The sequence below is a fragment of the Lissotriton helveticus genome, assembly GCF_964261635.1.
Source record: "Lissotriton helveticus chromosome 1_1 unlocalized genomic scaffold, aLisHel1.1 SUPER_1_unloc_24, whole genome shotgun sequence".
Lineage (NCBI taxonomy): Eukaryota > Metazoa > Chordata > Amphibia > Caudata > Salamandridae > Lissotriton > Lissotriton helveticus.
In genome coordinates, this window is record NW_027611664.1 from 2,888,776 (window position 1) to 2,909,316 (window position 20,541).

Here is a 20,541-nt window from a genome sequence, read left to right on the forward strand (position 1 = left end):
TCAGGGGGTACCCGTACATGTGCCTATTCCCAAACCCTGCGTGCAAAGAAAGAGCCAGCTTGATCTCAGCATAAGTGTAACAGGGGAGCTGTGTCGCATGCCTCATAGATAACAATATCCAAACCGCATGCGTCCCACAGCCTTCTACCTCGTCTCGATATTGAGCATCCCGCCTCTCCACTAGAAGAAAGAGGGTATCACCGCCAACGAGGGCGCTGTAGTCGTATCAGGGCGTCGCTCGACAGCAAGTTGCTCATTACTCAGTCAGCTGCCCCTCACCCGCACAGGTGTCATTATGAGACCCCTGGGACAACCAGTATAGCTGCAGCGGGGACCAGATATCCTTGGGTCTGCAACGTGCAGGCATTAAGTCTGCATAGATGCCGTGTTGGTCTTGGCAGTATGTAAGATCATCCAACCATTCTTTGAATTTTGGTGCCCTGCCCCTCCCCCACTTGCAAGGTACTCTCCTTTTAGCAAGGAGCAACGCAATATTTACAAATCGTCGGTGCGTTTTGGGTATATCCTTGGTATACCCCAATAGCATCAGCACCGGGTCTAGTGGAAGAGGGCCTGCAATCATGACCTGGAGCGCCGCATGTACCTGCGTCCAATATTCCTGTATCACACCACACCCCCAGGCCAGATGAAGGAAGCCTGCGCCCTCCGAGCGACACCTCGCGCACCTGTCGTCATCAGAAAGATGAAATCGCAACTTCCTGACTGGCGTGTAATAAAACCTCTGAATAAATTTGTAATGGATGATTTTCAGACGGCAGCTAGACGAGACATTCGCCGTGGCCGAGCAGCAATAGTGCCATTGCTCTTCAGTGAGTTCATCGTCCAATTCGGAGTTCCAATCGTCCCTCGCTTTGGACCGTACAGGCGGACGTTGCGCTCGGATGTTATTATATAACTTAGAAACCATGTGCCTCCCATCCGACACCAGCAGTACATGCAAGGGCAGTACCACCCCTGGTTCATCCGGAAAGTTGGGGAGTATGTCACGCATGCCCTGTCGAAGCCTAATATAGTAAAACACCTCCATCGGTGTCGGGGATCCTGCCTGAAATATCTGATCTTTGGTACGAAATAGCCCGTCCTTGAACAAATCCCCCCACGTATTTATGTGAATGCGCTTGCACATTGACCGAAATCCAGTCTCTAATAACAATGACAGTCTCGGGTGGTACGTTAGGAGGAGTGCAGGCGAGTAGAGCATGGGAGCATCGAGCATAGTAGTCACTCTCCTCCAGGCGTCGATAGTACATGTGACTGTGGTGGCAGGCATCTCAATATCTCCAACCACTCCCATCAGCATACCGTTAAGTGGAAGCGGATGCGCAATCCATTCTTCAGCCGCAGCCTGTGGCATAAAGGGAGCTGGATTAACCCAGTGGTACGCATATTGCGCCTGAGCACTAAGGTAGTACGCAGCAAAATCCGGCACATCAAACCCACCTTTTTCATACGGCTGTGTCAAGGTCGCCCAACTAATCCGTGGTTGTTTGCCTCCCCAATATAATCGAAGAAGTTCAGTCCGCAGTCTCTTAAAGAAGTAGGGGCCCGGGTAGTAGGGGATATTCTGAAAAAGGTACAGGAACCTTGGGAGGATGATCATCTTAATCAGCGAGGCTCTACCTGCCATTGAAAGCGGCAGGGCCAGCCATCGGGTAACATTGTCTGACAATTGTGAGATTGCCACACCATAGTTCAGCCGAATAGTATCCTCTTTATTGAGCGATATCTCAATGCCCAGGTATCGGAGCTCCGAACTGCACCACTCCAGGGGGTAGTCCAATTGGAACCGGCCAACCGAGGCCGTGAGGGGGAAGAATTGAGATTTCCTCCAGTTAATGTGCACTCCAGACATGCCGCCAAAAACAATAAATTCCCTAAGGATTGGGTTAAGGTTCTGCTGCGGGTGACGCACGTACAGGGTAACGTCATCCGCGTATAAAGAAATCCCTATCTGCCGTTGGTGGCAGTTAAAGGCACTGGCCTTGTGTAGTTGCCGTACCCTGCAAGCCAGCGGCTCTATTGCTAAGGCAAAAAGCAGGGGCGATAGGGGGCAGCCCTGCCTGGTGCCTCTTGTGATCGGCATTTGTGCGGAAAGCACACCATTAAGGACGACCCTGCAACCGGGGCAGTGTAAAGAAGCTTCACCCAGGAGATGAAAATCTGAGGAAAACCCATTCTGTCCAAGATAGCCATGAGGTAGCCCCATTCCACAGAATCGAACGCCTTAGTGGCGTCCAAGAACACAGCGGCAACAGGCAATTCAGGCGCGATAGTGGGAATAAGGGAGAACAGCGTGCGAAGGTTATGCGTCGTTGCTCGACCTGGCACAAAGCCAGACCGATCCGGTAGCACCAGGGTAGTCATGAGAAGGGACAGCCTAGTCGCCAACACTTTGGCAAGGATTTTTGCGTCGCAGTTCAAAAGCGAAAGGGTTCTATAAGAGTCGGTGTCTAACGGATTTTTCCCTGGCTTCAGGAGTGAGGTAATCGCCACTTTTCTCATTGAGCCCGGTAGTATCCCCACTTCAAGCGACTCTGTAAAGACTTCCCTCAGTACCGGTGCCATGATGTCAATGTAGCACTTGTAAAATTCAGCTGGAAGGCCGTCCAGCCCTGCAGCTTTGCCATTACTAAGGGACATGATAGCTTCTCTAATCTCGTCTAGTTCAAACGGAGCCCCAAGAAAGGCCCTATGACTATCGCCAAGCCAGCACAGCGCTATGTCATTAAGGAAGTTTTCGAATTCCACGTCGCCTACCTGCTGCGTGGAGTACAATTGTTTGTAGTGCTGTAGGAAGGTGTCTTGTATACGCTTCATGTCCTGATAGGTCCCCCCCTTGCCATCAGCGATTTCCAATATATGGGTAGCATAGCGCTGATGTCGCGTGAGCGCAGCAAGTACCTTCCCCGGGCGGTCCCCCTCGCAGAATCTCCTAGCCGTCCAGTATTTGCCCCGAAACTTCACCTCCCTAGCAGCCTCTTCCTCAAAGGACGAAAGCTTAGACCTGAATTTCTGCGCTAGCGCAGGGCTAGGGTTGTGGACCATCTCCGCCTCAAGGGCTTTAAGTTCTGACTCAAGTTTATTCAGCATACGAACTAAGTCCCTTAGTATCCCGCAGCTCTTAGCAATCGTGATACCCCTGATAGTAACCTTGAAGGCTTCCCATATTGTCTCTACACTTTCGACAGACCCCTTATTTCTAGGGAAGAAAGCCTCTATCTCCTCATCAAGTTCAAGTTTAAAGACAGGGTCAAGCAGAGCTGAGGGGAATAGCCGCCACGGTGGTCGCAATTTGTGTAGGCCAGGCATCTCAATCACGGCCAAGACCGGGCAGTGGTCAGAGTAGGTCCGAGGCAAATGTTTAACTTTAATGACACCATTGGCTAGACCCCGTGAAATGAAGCAGTAATCAAGTCTCGCCCATGCACGAGTGTATGCCGTGAAGTGCGTGCCCTCTCTAGTCACTGGGTGCGTGAACCTCCAGCTATCAATGAGCCATGCCTCAGTTAGTATACCTTGCAGTGTGTCTCGAGCCTTAATGTTGTAGTGGCCACTCCCATCTGACCTATCCGCCCCAGGTATCAGCGACAGGTTGAAGTCTCCCCCCCAGACAATGTGCGCGGCTTCAACCTCCAGTACATGACCCCACAGTGTCAGGAAGAAATCAGGAGTGTCAACATTAGGCGCATAACAATTCACAATCATGACTACATCCGTACCCAATCTGCCCCACAACAGCACATACCTCCCCTCCGTATCCACCCTCGCTCCCAATTTTTGGAAGGGCAGTGCCCTGTTAATCAAGATGGTCGTACCTCTGGAATACGTGGAATATGAAGAGAATTCTCTCACATGTGCCCATCTACACACAAATTTAGGGTCTCTTCGCGGGTCCAAGTGAGTTTCCTGAAGCAGCGCTATCTGCACATGATGTCTATCTAAATATGCAAGTACATTTCTACATTTCCTGGGATCATTAAGGCCTCGTACATTCCAGGACACAATTGAGATGTTATCCAATGCATTTTCACCCATTGCAACCGCCGTGCTCATGATTCAGAATCATGTCCAAGTTAGCAGCCCTCATACGTCCTGTACCAAATGCAGATCTTCTCTTCGCATGAAACATTCTCATCTCCCAGTCCGTAACGCAGTCAGTCACACTATCTTCAACGTCTGTATGCTTGTCATTGATAGCACCCAAACCAGTGCCTATAGTTACAACATCCCAATCCCCAACAAACAAACACCCCCCCCTCCCCCCGGATGCAGCAAGCCAACTCACACGCTCCCAATCTCCCCCCTCCCACTGAAGCAACCCAATCTTGCCAGTACCCCATCCCCACCCCCCTCCCCGAATCCCACACTCAATAACCATCAAACTATTGTGTGGGGAATCCCCTTCTGGGGGCATCAGAGGAACGCACCAATCCACCCCGATAATCTCCTCCCGCCCCGCTCGTGCCATGCGAGACCAGTCAGAGATAGGGGGGTGGTGCCTGGTATACATTACCCCTGCAGATTAGAACCTGTCCAACATGCCAACATCTCTCATGGCGTCCGTCCCAGATGGAGAAGACTCCAGGGCATTCGAGTGAGAGTGTCCCCTTGTCTGCTGCAACTCATACCTCCACCAGTTGTGTCATCAGTCTGTGCGCTCCAATAAAGTCCCAATTATCGGACCGCAGTACGACCTGCAACAGCTCAGTCTCAGTACGCTTACATGGCACTGGATCAACACCTCAATCCCACACCAAAGGCAGCCCATCAGGGGCTATGTCAAGTTAAAGGAGACAAATCAAATTTCAGAGCGGGGACGCGAGGTCAATCAGTGTATAGCGGAGAGGCACCGTCAGTCACCAACATTCTCCAAAGGTTCTCCGTCTCCACCATCATCCTCTTCGTGTTGCCTGCCTCCTCTAGCAGCGCGGATTTTTTTAATATAGTCCTCCACCTGTTGCGGATTAGTAAAAAAGTATTGTTTGGCCTGATGGGTCACTCTGAGACGCGGAGGGTACAAGAGTGCATAGTCCACTTGCATGGCTCTAAGCTTTTTCTTCACATCTAAGAACTTCTTCCGCTGTTCCTGTACCATAGGAGTGAAGTCCGGGTATACTGAGAAGTTCACACCATCACACAACAGGTTTTGGTTTGTCCGCGCTGCTCGTAGTGCCGCATAGCGGTCGCGGTAGTTGAGCAACCGGGCGATGATAGGCCGCGGCGGTCTCCCTGGTTCGGGCCGTGGCCCAAGAGAACGGTGTGCTCTTTCGACAATAAATTGACTGGAGAAGGCTTCCCTGCCCACTGCAGTCGTGAGGATTCGTTCGACATATTCTTCCATACGTCCTGTGTTGGTGGATTCCGGAACTCCTAGTGTGGCTCACTGGTTAGAGGCGGCAGGTCTGAGAGCAGAAGTCAGCCCGGGACCAGGGTTCAATTCCCGACGCGGCAGGGTTGTGGACCGTGGTCAGCGGACTTGATAATTCTCGCTTCAGTGCTTACTCTAATCAGGGGTTCCACTGGGCAACTCTGGGCATTAGCTTGCCTAATCTCCACAACGGCCCCACCAATTCCGGGGATGCCTGGCTCCACCTTGGGGACTCCCAGCAGGGACCATCCCACAGGGAAAGCCAGGACGGGTTCCCCAGAGTTATACAGCGCCGGGACGCCCCGTTGCTGGGGCAGCTGTGCGCTTTACAAGTATACTACATTTACATTTATTTACATTCTACGACACGTATGTTGTTGCGTCTACTCCTCGCCTCTAACTCCTCATTCTTTGCCGCTATCACACGCAGTATATTGTCCAATCTGGATAGGCGGGTATCGTGGGACGTCGACGTGTCCTCCGCGGCCGATATGCGTCGTTCTGCCTCTGACAGGCGCTCTTCATGGACCTCTAGTTTCTGTGCAACTCCGTCCATTCGCGAGGACAGCCGATCCACTTTGTCCACTATCGTGGCGAAGCCCTGCCTCATCTCCTCCATCATCATGCGCATCTCAGGGGTCATGGCCGTGGAGGGGGGTTCAGCGCCCGCCGCTCCACGGGCTGCTCCAGAGTCCTCCGTGTCTCGTAGCTGTTTTCTAGTGGCCGCGGGCTCGAAAGAGAGTTTAGGCTGTTTATTGTCATTCTTCCCCATTGTACGTCTCTTGTAGGGGCTAGAGGCGCTCGGAGATGTACGATTAGCGCGGTCCTCACCGCCCGCCAACGATCTGTTTTGCATCCGTATGATCAGTCCAGTGGTCACTCAGATGGCGGCCCCCTCTGCGCAAGGAGCAGTCCAACAACCCGGAAGAATGCACCCCCAGATATGGTGACCTCCGCTCCAGCTATCGAGGTCCCCCGCATGCACTCACAAAGGGGTCAGAGGTCCCACTCAGCCCTTGTCTTCACCGCAGTATGGAGGAGAGGTGCGCATTCCCGCGGGCCCCAGACACGCGGCACCCCCACAGCTACGCAGTAATCACGCGCCTGTGAATACCGTATAACATCTGCATGTAATGTGGACTGCAGTAGGCTCCGAGTTCGCTTGAGCAGGTCCCCTGCCTCGCAGGCACGCACTCAGGACCGCGTTGAATAGTCTCAGGGGGGAGGGGTACACGTGTTGCCGGCGGGTGGCGATCAGTTAAGGGACCGGACCAAGAAAGCATCCCCCAGTAGGCTCCTGCCGCTCCTCAATCCGCCACTAGCAGCAGCGGCGAGCCCTCGGAGGAAGGGTTGGTTCTACCGGGCATTTGTGCACAGAAATCCGGGGCCCCGTTCAATGACCTCCCGGTGCAGGCATCAGGTCTCCGCCTCTCCCGTAGTGCCAGCGGGTCCCCGCGCCTCCGCACAGTGTCTCTGCCTCTGACAGCTGTCAGTGGAGGGGGATGACTCACCGCCACAACGGGTCCGCCGAGCAGCAGCAGGGTCCTCACCCTCCGGGCGGTCCGCCCCGCGTCCAGGGCCTGTCCACCTCGTGGCGAGCCTCGGCCTCTCGTGGTCGCGCCTCCGAGCCTCTGCGCCGCCTTTCCGCAGCAGCTCACCCCGGTCAGCCTTCCCAGGCGACGAAGTCCGGCGTCCGACGTCGGATCGCAACCAAACTTAGACAGGATCTGCGTGGCACGTGAACTCACACTCGCTGAGAGTTTCAGACGATCATCTGCAGGACATAAGGAGATATGAAGGATAGTACTGACCAGGCAGCCAGAGCCTCACTACAGTGCGGCCATTAGCTCGTGCACCCTCTAGCGCCCCCAAGCACACGTACACTTTAGCTGACTTCTGAATGACCTGAGCAAGCGACCCTCTCGCCCGAAGCCAAACTTGTTAGGCCAGTTCCTTTCCCAGTAGCTGATCAAGATTACGAAGTAATGCACATGGCACCATAAACCTTTTCATTGCACACAACTATGTCTTATCTTGCTCACACCTGTCTCTGCTCCTTTCTTTATGGTCCGTTTACGATGGGGATGTGCCCATTTTTATGATGGGTTCGATCGACCTGTCTGATGAAGAATGTTGGGTTTGACCAATAATTGATTATGGGCTGGACAAACTGAAAAATGGGCTTGTCATCATGATCCTGCTTTTTCTTTGTCGTGAAAACATGTGAGTGGTCAACTGTAAATAAGGAATGTTTGCCTGAAGCATAATATTTGGTATACAAAGGGATGACTAGCTTTGTAAAGTTGATCAGTCTCCTGAGAACATACACCGTGTTGTACTTCTAGGATCTCTGTTACAGGCTGCAGCTAATATAATTGATCTTTGACGTCACCCAGAAGTACCCCGCGTCGCTGTACTCTAAGACAGGTGGACCCGGAGACTAGGGTGTTTCCCCTGGCGCCGATGGGTTTTAAATAACCCAGTTCTTCATTACATACCTAAAAGTCACAGGATATTAATATTGCTGAGAGATACAATGTCACACCCAGAGCAAGAGACATCATTGCTAGAATAAGAATATGGGAGCTCTTGAACCCACTGTGTTGCTTTTAATCACCTGTGCCCTTAACGCCTTAATGGCGGGCTTTCGAAAGGGTGGGCGGGGCTGTGATGGCCAATGGTCATTCACGACGTTAGCACAGAAGGGGTTAACTGTTGCACATGAAGTCTTGTGGGGAACGTGTTAACGACTCTCAGGAAAGGATACAATAGGAGCCTTCACTGGAAGGAGGTGTTCTCCCTCCTGTAGGAAGTCGCACGGTGTTGGCCCAAAAGGCGAGCTTCAAAGCAGAAACCACCTTTTAAGGGCAAATGGGAACACTTGGGAGAGGGGCTGCTGTATTGTCTGGATAGACAGGCTTGCACTAGCGACGGGAAAGGGGGAACCAGTTGCCAAAACAAGTTTTCAGGGGAATGTAGCTCCCTTGGTAGCTACACCTCTGAGTTGGCTAAGGAGTTCTGGGTGCCAAGAAAAGGGTTCTGCCTTATTGGGAGTGGATAGAATGGTTCACCCTAAGGCAGCCTTCTGTGTCCTGCTAGTGGAGAAGTTGTTTTCTGGGCCAGGCCGAGGCAAGAGACTCCAAGGGGCACCAGGTAGGCCTCCTGTTCGCAGCATAGCGACAAAACAGTTAAAGAAGTCTGCTAAGGGCGAGTGATGGCCCTGATTGCTGCTCTTCATTGCTGTGCAGGACCAAGGACCAGGACCTGGCTGTCAAAAGTTGCATCTTAGTCTGCTGGACCTGGAAAGGTTGCCGGAGAAGCTACAGCCCAGGGAAGGATTTGGCTGTGACAGTGATACAGGACAGCAGGCAGTTCAGTGGAAACTTGACTTCTGCCAGGCCCGAGAAGACCTCAAGGGACATTAACCCATGCAGCCAGGATCACCTCACCAAACCTGCAGACCAGGGAGCAGCTGCAGGAAGACCTCCTTCAACCACATCGTATCCACACCACCCTTGAACATTTTCAGCATGCTGTATCCTTGGCATCAGAACCACTGCCTTATGAATCCATTGCAACGAGGATAAAGTGCCTGGGACTGTCGGAAGACTGCTTCTTCTGTGGAGGGAAAGGTTTCTGAGGGCCTTGCGGGTCCCCCTGACTGGCTCCCTGCTGAAGTTGGTTGCCCAAAGTAACTCTATCTGACAGCATTACAACAAATTCAACTTTTTGGGTGAAAATAATTCTAAGTGCAAAATGTGTTCAATTTGCGATTGCTTATTTGCAGTTAAGTGAAATTTCCTGATTTACTATACTTTGTAAATTCCAGATCCCTCCAGTGGATCTTTTTAATTGTGGTTTCTAGAAATATATAAATCTGCTCTATTTTTATAAATTGGTATCTGATTTATTGTGTTTGTTATTGCTTCTTCAATTGTTTTGATGGTTTCTTAAATGCGTCACACTTGTACCTTTGTGTAAGCCTTGCTGTTAGGAGCCACAGCCACCCAGGGTTGAGCTAACGGTTAACAAAGTAAACCTACTGGTCCTAAAAGGGTTGGTAGGTGTATTACATGGTGAGGTCACAGTCACACAACCATACCATAGATTATACCCCATTTTCTCACAACCACACACCAATATTCTTTTACAACCTCAGTCACAGCATTTCAGACACCTGCTCAGACATACATGGTATTTGTATATAACACACACATTGGGGAGGGCCTGAGGGACATTTAGAGACCTGCATAGGTTGGTTCCCCCTGTACCAATATATGAACAACCTAACAAACCTATGGGTCTATCTTCTGAGTATCTAGTCAGGAATGCATATTTCATCTCAGCAACACATTGGTATGCTGAAAGGAAATCAGAGACAAGGATTCTGACTTATGGCGTCATACAGAAGATGGTTAACCCTGTGTTAGCAGAGTGAAAAACTATATTCGGATTCCCATCAATATCATGTGTGATCAATATTATCATATGGTCCTCCGTCCTGGGTCTTGTGTCTCTAGATCACCGAGACAACTATCGTACCCTCCACGGACTCATAGTTCACATGTGCCAACATTTGGACAACCATAAGAATCTGATCTGACGGGTAAGTGCAGTGCAAAAACAGAAAAGTGTGTGAAATTTAAAAAGGGATAGAGGATCTCATATAAAAAATTTATTCAGCCAAGACCCCTTCCTAACTAAAAACCAAGAACAACGCAAAACATTACTACTGCAGTTTAACAAATATCTGCATAGGGGCCCAGGGCCTCTGTTCTTATATCAAATGCGACTGCAAAAACTAGTGTTGGTGAAAAGACTCAATTTATAAGAAAAATTGCTATGATGCATTATTAACAGTAAAGGATATAAATCTCCATAAACTGTAAACTTCACTCCTTCGGCACCTGGTACCTCTGTTGGACCTGTAGCGGAAGAAGCAAAATAAATACACAAAACACAGAAAAACCCACCTGTAAGTCAAGGATCATTCCTTCACTCAATTGCCTATATTATATGTCTGGTTAAGTACATATAACCACTCACCCAGTGTGCCCGGAGAAGAGACCTCACCTCGTCCTGGACCTGGCTCAGGCGTAGTGAGACCCCGCTCTGAAAAGCAAGAGAACACTGGAACTGAACATGGGTTGCAGTACTAATTAGTCCTATATGATCCCACTTCTTAAATATACCAGTGTGTATACCTCGCTTTTCAAGCAAACTCTGTGCTACTTAGATCCTACCCTCTGGGACCTCACCCTACCCCTCACACATCAACTACTCCTCTCATTATCAAAATTTTTTATTAGTAGATCAAGGAATCGCCAGTAAACCTACAATAAGCACACAAAATACTGTGTTTCTGTCAATCTCATAACCTAAGTGTGCTATACTGGCTTCCAAAGTATAGTAAGTAATGACCTAATGTGGCCCCTTACCTGACCGGCGTTGCCTCTGGCTGTGGCTGAGACAGGGGGAGGCAAAGAACCCTCCTGTGACACTCCTTTTCACTGGTCACAGGGTGGCCTATCCACCAATCCGGTATAATTAATTGGCGGTCGAAAGCATGATTGTCTTTCTAATTTATTCAGTTTACTAGAGCTATATCTCTAGTTCAGTCTTATTGCCAAAGTTCTCTGATCCTCCCTGTGTGCATAATGCTTCTAAAAGATCGAAAAACTTCTTAGAGGTAAACATCGATCGCGTGATCTCGCGATATGTCTTAGGACTACAAAATGACGTCATTGCGTCAAAATTTGTAGTTTTATTGGCCGTTTCAGTTAATTGTGTTGTCTTCGCTAATCCTATATGGGTGTAGCGTGTCTTGTTAGGATGTAGTGTGTCTTATGGGTCATTTAATGTCCTAGAGACTACCGTTCATGAATTTACAAAAACGGTCATAAACCAAAAACAAAAATCGATGCCTCTCGGTGGAAATCTCGTAGTATCGCGAGATATATTTAACGAGACATGTCAGAACTACATGATGACGTCGCCACGTCGGTTCATGTAGTTCATTATCTATGAGACCCAGTCATAACTACAGGCTTGGTTGAAAGCCCGCATTCTCAAAAACAGAAAAACAGTACATTCCCCACTCAGAGGACCTGGTGCCTCATACAGATGCTGAAATAGAAGTTCTAGCACTAATCATAAATAATTCTGATAGAGACAGTGGGCAAATTACCTAGTGTGGTCGCTGTTTACTGAATGTGGGTGTAGTCCCTAATTTCACTTAAGGCTCAGCCAGGGTATGTCATCATTAAACCCCCGTGTATCGGTACATAATTTAAAAACCCATTTTTGTTCTTTCTTAAAAAGAAAATTAGCTACGTCTGTGACATATGATGGTATGAAGGGTTTTTCCAATACGGTCCATGTAAAGTCTGTTTCGCCGTGGTTTTTTACCAGGAAGTGTCGTGTCAACTTAGAGACATTCTTTTTGCATCAAAATGTGCTTTTGTGCTCTAGCATTCGAGTTCTCACTTTCCTGGTCGTCATCCCAATGTATTTCTCATTACAGGGGCATGTGATCTGATAGATTAAGTTCTCACTATTACAGTTGGTAAATTGTCGTAATTCCCATGGTCTTGTAGTGCCGATGTCAATACTGGTGATACTACATGTAAGGGCACACATCGAGCAAGTGCCACACGGGTGATGTCCTGTAATCGCAGGTAGGTCCCAAAGGGTACCTAACTGTCTCTTTGTTTGTTCTCGTGGACGAGTATGCACTAGACAATCTCTCAAACTACTAGCTCTTTTAAATGCAAAGAGAGGATACTCAATCTTCTCTCTACCACTATTGAGTATCCGCCAATGTCGTCTTATGATCTTCTGCACACTGTTGGACTTCGTATTGAAGGTGCTGACCAAGGTTAATCGATCCTGAGCAGGTGCTCTCGTTGAAGCTTCCTGTAACGCCTCACGATTATTGTTCCCGCCCGTTTCCATGACCGCTTTATCAGCTTCTTAGGGTAATGTCTCTGCATCAGTTGCCGAGATAGAACATTAGCATGAGTATTGAAGGTCTCTGTGGTGGAACAATTCCGCCTGAGGCGCAAAAATTGGCCCACAGGCAAATTGTCCAGCAAAGACTTAGGGTGTTGACTTTCATATAGAAGGAGAGAGTTCCTCGCCATGGGCTTGCGGTAGAGTTCGCTTTCTAGTCCCATAGGTGTGGAGTAGATGGAGAGATCTAAAAAAGCAATTCTCTCTTTGCTGGTTTCCATAGTGAATCGCAAAAACTCATTTTGTGCATTCAGCCACTCATGGAATTGAAGTGCTGTATCAGTGCTGTCTCTCCAGATTAGTAAAACACCATCAATATAGCGTTTCCACCACAATATTGATGCGTGAAAGGGATTAGTTGCTGTCAGCACTGTTTGTTCTTCAAATTTATGGACATACAGATTCGCCAGCGATGGGGCAAAAATACTTCCCATGCTGGTACCCGAAGTCTGTAGATATAGGGTCTCCTCAAATTTGAAATAGTTTTCCTTCATTGCCATGGTGGCGAGAGCCATTATGAAGGGGACCGGGGTGATGGAGTCAATGTTAGTCTCCCCCAGGATGGATCTGATGGTATCTAGAGTCTCATCCTGGGGGATGGATGTATATAAAGACTCAACATCCAATGAGACCAAGAGATCTGTTTCCTGGTTAAAGTCTATATCAGGGATTACCCTCAGAACATCAGCTGTGTCCTTAAGGTAAGTAGGCATTGTGTGCACTATAGGACGTAGGAAATAATCCACAAAAGCGAAGAGTGGCTCAAGGAGAGACCCCTGGCCTGAGATGATTGGTCTCCCTGGTGGTGGTCGTTGTGGCTTATGTACCTTGGGTAAGGTGTAGAAATATGGCGTAACTGGTGATGGTGCTTGAAGGAATTGGGCTTCTAAGGGAGTTACCCAACCCTCAGCCAATGCCTCTTCTACCAGTGATTTAATTTCGCTAGTCAATCTTGCTGTCGGGTCAGTGGTAAGCACTTGGTGTGCGGTCCTGTTGTTGAGTTGTTTCAAACATTCAATCCTGTAGTTTTCAACATCTTGTATTACGATAGAGCCCCCTTTATCAGCAGGCTTGATAATGATAGTTTGGTCTTGTGTCAAGGTCCGAAGAGCTTGTCTCTCTTGTCCTGATAGATTTTTGAAACCTTTAGTGTTGTTAGACCAAATTTGTTCTATATCGTCCTTAACAGCCTGCTCGAACGTTAGTACTTTGGGTATTCACTCTATTCCACTATTTTAGTGACATCCCTAAACAGAAAAACTCAAGCAGAATAATGTTAGCCCAGTCTTTCTTACGGCTACCGTATATAACAAAGTTACATTGTACTGGCCCCTTCAGGAAGAAATAAAATTGACTCTTTCACTCTCCTTTTCCTTTCTTTGAATGGCATTTAGTTTGTGGTTTTGCAGTTTTTTCCAATGTTTATATGTTTACACTGGTGAGGGCTATTTCCATTCCGTTGGGGTCTTATCTATTTTATAGGTTTAAACCTAAAACCGAACAGCCTATGTACGATGTAGAACATTGCACTCAGACCTGTAAGTGGCATATGCGGACTGGAGCACCCATTGTGCCATCTACTAACATGACAGTAAACATTGCTACATACATACGCCATGTAACCTGACTGCTGCAGTGTAAACCTGCAGTGCCACCTGGACCTATTGATTTGACAGCTCTGTGTCAAATCCTGCTCGTCAGGTCTGTTGTACTATGTGTTGCACATGGTGTGCCCTTCAAAGTGAGAAAAGTGAACGCCAAGACAATTTTTGTGGAGCCCCTGCTTGGTTACTGAAGACCCCTGTTTTTTAAACTACCAGACTTCGGTCTCTAGATTTGTTGTGGGTACAGCGCCTGCTTTAAACTGGATTTTAGTGTTTACATGTGGGATGACACTAGAATTACAACAGTAAATTCCCCAGTCACACCCTTAGCCTCACGCCCCTGGTTTTGGCTGAAGACTTTTGGCATCTTGAAAATACTTTGACACATGGCATTTTGGGCCGGTCTTCGGTGCGCAAACATGAAGTACTGAAAAAGTAGGTAGGGTTGGCCCGGGAATGATTTCAAAGGAAATAAAAATAACAGATTTTAGTTTTCTGGTTCTTTGTTTGTTGTGAATCTCAATTACACACCAACAGATTGTGGACACTGCAGTTATCTTTAAGGTTGTGTCGCCTGTGGAAATTGGACTATGTTTTACTACAGCACAGCAAAATCTGGATTCCGCAGCAACCACAGCACAAAGACCACCCTCCTAGCAACCACGGATGACCTCCACACCCTCCTCGACCAGGACTGCACGGCTTCCCTCATTCTACTTGACTTCTCAACAGCCTTTGACACTGTCTCCCACCGCACACTAACTGCCAGACTCCACAACGTCGGCATCCGGGGAACTGCCCTCGACTGGATCCGCTCCTTCCTCACCAGTCAAACCCAAAGAATCAGACTCCCGCTCTTCGTCTCCGAACCCACAGAGATCAGCTGCGGAGTACCCTCAACACTCAACCCCATGCTCTTCAACATCTACATTGCCCCTCTCACCACCATCATCAGAAAACACAGACTCCGCATAGTATCTTATGCCGATGATACCCAGCTCATCCTCTCCCTCACCAACAAACACGACAGACCCAGACACAGCTTCCAGGAGGTATGAATGACAGTGCCTCCTGGATGAGCAACCACTGCCTAAATCTCAGGTCCTAGAAAATGGAAGTCCTTGTCTTCGGATCCACCCCCTCCGTATGGGACACTACTTGGTTGCCCACCACCCTTGGCAACCCTCCCACACCCACAGACCACGCTCGCAACCTTGGCATTATACTCAACTCCAGCCTCCCCATCAACCGACAGATCCATGCCTTATCTTCCGCATGCTTCAACACCCTCTGCATCCTCTGCAAGACCTTCAAATGGATCCCCCCTGAATCCAGAAAGATCGTCACCCACGCACTCATAACCAGCACACCGGACTATGGGAACGCCCTTTATGCCAAAATAAACAAATCTCTACTCCACATACTCCAGACAATCCAGACCATCGCAGCTAGACTGGTCCTCAGCATCCCATGACAACACCACATCACACAGCACCTAGGATCACTTCACTGGCTCCCCGTTGAAAAGAGAGTGAACCTCAAGTTCCTCACTCATGCCTACAAATCGCTCCACAACATCGGACCCTAATACCTCAATGAAAGAATCTCCTTCTATGCAGCCAAGAGAAGCATCCGCTCTGCCCAGCTTGCCCTGGCCAAAATTCCATGCATCCGTAGAACCAGAGCAGGGCGATACTTCTCCAACATCGCAGCCAAGACCTGGAACGAACTCCGACTCAGCATCAGATGAACCCCCACACTGCAAGCATTCAGAAAGAGCCTCAAGACTTGGCTCTTGCTGGACCACCACTCCCCCGCCCCCCTCCCCCAGCTCCTTGAGACCCTCATGGGTGAGTAGTGCGCTTCACAAACCCCGGATTAATTGACTGACTTCCTGATCCTCTCTCATTGCCATTGTAAAGTGTTTCACCTCACTGACATTCACCTCCAACTCGATTACTCCCTTGCAAGACCTCTGCAACTATCCCTCTCATTTCCTCAACTACAAATTCACTGCCATTTACAGCAACTTCAAGAAGCAACTCGACCCCAAAGAACTCACTAAATACCTCCTGATCTTAATCAAAGAACCAATGCTGCCCACATTTCCCATCATCACCCAAGAAGAAACCGCTGCTACCATGAATTCAATCAACCTAGGGACTCCATATGCCCCCTGCCCCACAACTCCTACTCTACAGGACTGCAACCCATCAGCACCATGCTCATACCCAATCTGTAGGCCCCATCATCATCATGCTCATACCCATTCCTATGCCTCCGTCTCTTCTCGGACACTTAGAAAGATATTACTGTCTTTCTATTGAGCAAGAAAGCCTCTGCAGAGGCTTGAACTCTCGCCATCTACAGGCCGATCTTCCTACTACCATTCCCGGTCAAGGTCTTAGAGAAAATCATCAACAGAAGTCTCAGTGAATACCTCAAAGACCAGCAACTCCTTGACACCACTCAGCCTGGTTCAAGGCTCCCAGTAAACCATTTCATGCATTTACTCCAGTTTCTTTGTGGAAAAACAAATTAAAAGGAGGTAGATGTCATCATTAGACCTGCTCTTCAACACCACTCAGTCTGGGTCCAACATCTACACAACTTTGGAATCCAAAGACACACACTCCGGTGGATGTTTTCCTTCCTGACTGGAATGAGCCAGAGTGTCAGCCTGGCACTATACATCTTGGACGTCCATGACCTCATCTGCAGGGTTCCGCACGGATCCTCCATGAGCCAGACTCTCTTCAACGCATACATGATCTCTCTAGCCAGCATCATCTCACGACGTCAACTTCCTCTCCTACTTCCAACTCATTCTCTCCCTTACAGACAAGACGCCCAATCCCCAATCAATGCCTGCATGATTGAAATTGTCCACTGGATGGAGACCATCTGTCTAAAGCCGAACACTGACAAGACCGAAATTGGGATCTTCAGGGAGAGCACTTCACTGTGAGATTCCACCCAGTAGCCAACAGAGCTAGGACCGACAACACCAAGCACCTCAGGATCATCATCAATACCAGACTCGATATGACTGACCAAGTCAATGCCGTCAACCCCTCATGCTTCCGTACACCGAAGATGCTGGGGAAGATTTTCAAATGGCTCCCAATCAGCACCTGGAAAACTATCATGCATGCCCTCGTCACAAGCAAGCTGGACTACGGAAATACCCTCTCTGCCGGGGTCAACAAAAATCTCCCTAGAAGGCTCCAGACCATTCAAAACTTAGTGGCCAAAATCATTCTCAACCTCCCACATTGAACTAGCATCACACAGCACCTGAAGGAGTTTTACTGAGTCTCCCTACACATAAAATCCGTTTAACCTCCTCACCCACACTTTCTAGGCACTGCATAACACTAGTCCAGCATACCTCACAAACTCCAGCCATCTCCGCTTGTATGGACTCCTACTCGTCCACATCCCATGCATACAGAAAACCAGACCTAGTGGTAGAGCCTTTTCCTACATCCCTCCAAAAGAGTGGAACGACCTGCCACTACACATAAGAGCCTCCTCAATTCTTGTATTCTGCAAGAACTGAAGACCTGGCCTTTTGAGTAATCCCACTAGCCTTACACTCACACCTGCCCAGCGCCAGGATATCCTCCTGGGTGATAGTGCGCTCTACAATTCAGCATAACATAACCAGATAAGTTACCAGGTAACAGTCACCAAGTATACAATCCTTCAGTTGTTGGCTTTTCATTTACAAATCATTTTATTTAGAAATGTGTTTAAAATAAACAAGACTAGTACTCGCAGAATGCATGCCGTTGTTAAAATAAACCCCACATTACAGCGCCATGAAATTGGGAAATGAAGTCCCTTGAAATCCATGCTAAATTAGCAAACATTCTTCGGGATTGGCCCACATTTTGTTATCAGATGTAAGAGCTGCAGTGTGGTTATTATTGTACTAGTGAGCTTTGGCACGCATGAGTTGAGGCACTTGTGACCATTAACATAAGTGAGCTGTTCTGCCTGTTAATGCAGTCTGCAGTAGTTTTACAATTTGTGAGTTGAATGTTGTATTGCAACATTTATATATCGCTTATTATCCATATGTGGGGCGCTGAAGTGATTTTCTGCAAGGGTAGCACACTATACCAGGTAGGCTGTGTTCTCTGAAGTGTTTTGTGTTTGTTTTGATCTTATGTGTGTAGAGTTTCCATGTCATCCATGATGACCTCTGACGTGTGGTTATCGTTTTAGAGGACACAGCTCTGAGCAGTGTGATGGATGCGGAAGTGTAAGAGAAAGGCGCATTGTTTATGGTTTTCATTAAGTTGGAAGCTTTGAGCAGCTCTGCAAGTCTCTTTATAGTGTTTCTTCGGATTGTTGTTACTTCTGGGTTGTACATTGTGAACTATTGTGTTTAAAGTTTATGGTCCTGAGCAGGCTTAAGTAGGAGGGAGAAATGGTGAGAGATCTGCTGGGATAATCTTTGTTAATATCATCCCATATCTGATGGTCATTGTGAGATGTCGTGAAGTGGTCACATTATGTAGCTGGTCGGGACCTGCAGAGTTGAACTAAATTAAGTACTCCCTTGGCCAGCGGCAGGTGGCAGATCTCTGTCAGGTATTGCAAGCCTGTTCAGATGGAGATGGGTGGTTTAATGCTGTTGACTGGTAATCTACTGCACGGTGGACAAGACCTATAGCAGTTTTGTCTTATGTGGATGTAAGAGCACACAATAGAAAAGTTAAGACCAGGGTACGGTCTCACTAAGGGATAATAAATAGTGAGAAAGGAAGAGATGGACAAGACCCTTTAGAAACCAATGTACAATAGGGCACTTAAACAATTTGAGTTGGTCAGGAAGTCGCAGAAAGAGCAGACAGGGCAAGGGAAAGAATGAAAAGTAAGACTTATTTTGGGGGGCTGGAGGGTCAATGTGTTTTTCTGTACAACATTTCACAATTTTTCTCCAGAGGCAGGTGTATGTTGGTGGGACACCTAGCTGCCAAGATGACATTACTGACTTTGAAATGAAGGTCAAAAGCTGTCAACTGTTGTCGCTCAATCTACATGCAAGAAGGTGGAGAGTGGAAAGGTTCGAGTGAAGAACCGTCCCCTGCTGCTGCAACAGAAGATCCTTCCCGAAAAGGCAGCCTGATCGGAGGATTAATGGCCATGCTCATTAGCTCAGGATATCAAACTCTCTGTGCCCAGTTTGGAGGTACGAGCATGACATGGGCCTGGTAATAACTGAACTTTTTGAGAACTCTTGGCAGGAGTGGTATGGGCAGAAAGGTGTACAGGAGGCCCCCTTGCAAACTCTAGTCTGCAAAACTGCTGACATTGCACATTCTCTGTTGAAGAAAATAGATCTAACCAATGCTTTCATCATTGCTGATAGAAAACTTGTGCCACCTACGGATGGAGATGCCATTTGCGATCCGCTAGGGATAAGTGGCTGTGTTTCTCTGACCTTGTGTTCTGATAGCCTACCAGGTGTTGAACCAACAGGGTAATGACCTGCTTTTCCAGCCATATCCAGGATCGACAACCGTACACCACCCTGTTTGTTGTAGTACCACATGGCGGTGGTGTTGCCCGTGTACATCTGCACTAGTAGTCCCTTGATGGAGGATCGATTGAGGAATTTCAGTGCCAATCGGATTGCACGGAACTCCAGCGAATTGATGTGGAGTCTGGATTCAGATGGAGAACAGAGTCTTCTGATCTCCACCTCCCCAGATGGCTTCTCCATCCCAGGAGTGACGCATCTGTCACTATCATCAGATCTTATTTGGGGAAGAGAGAGTGGTCTCCCTCTAACCCAATCACAGTTCATTAGGCACGCCTGCAGATCTTTTGTAGTTCCGTCCAAGATCTGGACCATGTCAGAGAGGTTCCCCATATGCTTTGCCAACTGGAACTTCTGGTCCCACTGCGAAGCCTGCATATGCCAACGGGCATGTCACAAGAAGGATGCAGGAGGCCATGCGGCCCAGCAGCCTCAGAGTCAGTCTCACCAAAACCCCGGATAGAGGCTGAAACATCAGTATCATAGTCTGAATATCCTAGCCAGTACCAACTCCACTCAGACAATAGACTATGATGTTTGTGTACCCCATCTTCCTTCGGTTTGTATAACTGATGGAGTTTCTCCTCATGATCAGGCACAATTCACAATAATATCATAGACTTTGTCGCTACTCTTACTAAAAGCCTTTTCATAGAAGAGGCCGTCCATCTTGCTCACCTCCTTCTCATCTCTAACTATCGATCAAACTTTAGAGCTGTTAAGTGCTCCCAATGATCCTTGTCCTCCCACAATCGTGCAGTTTGTGCCTGAAACTGCTGCCATAACTCTCACTGACATCTTTAGTAAGATGTTCAGTGCTGGTCACTTTCCAATAGAGTGGAAGAAAGCATCCATTCTACTATTGATTAAAAAACCCAATCTGGATCAAAACCGATTCAAACAACTATCGACTGATATCACGGCTCCCATTCCCTGCAAAAAAACATCAATCTAGAACTTACCTCTTATATCAATAACAATAA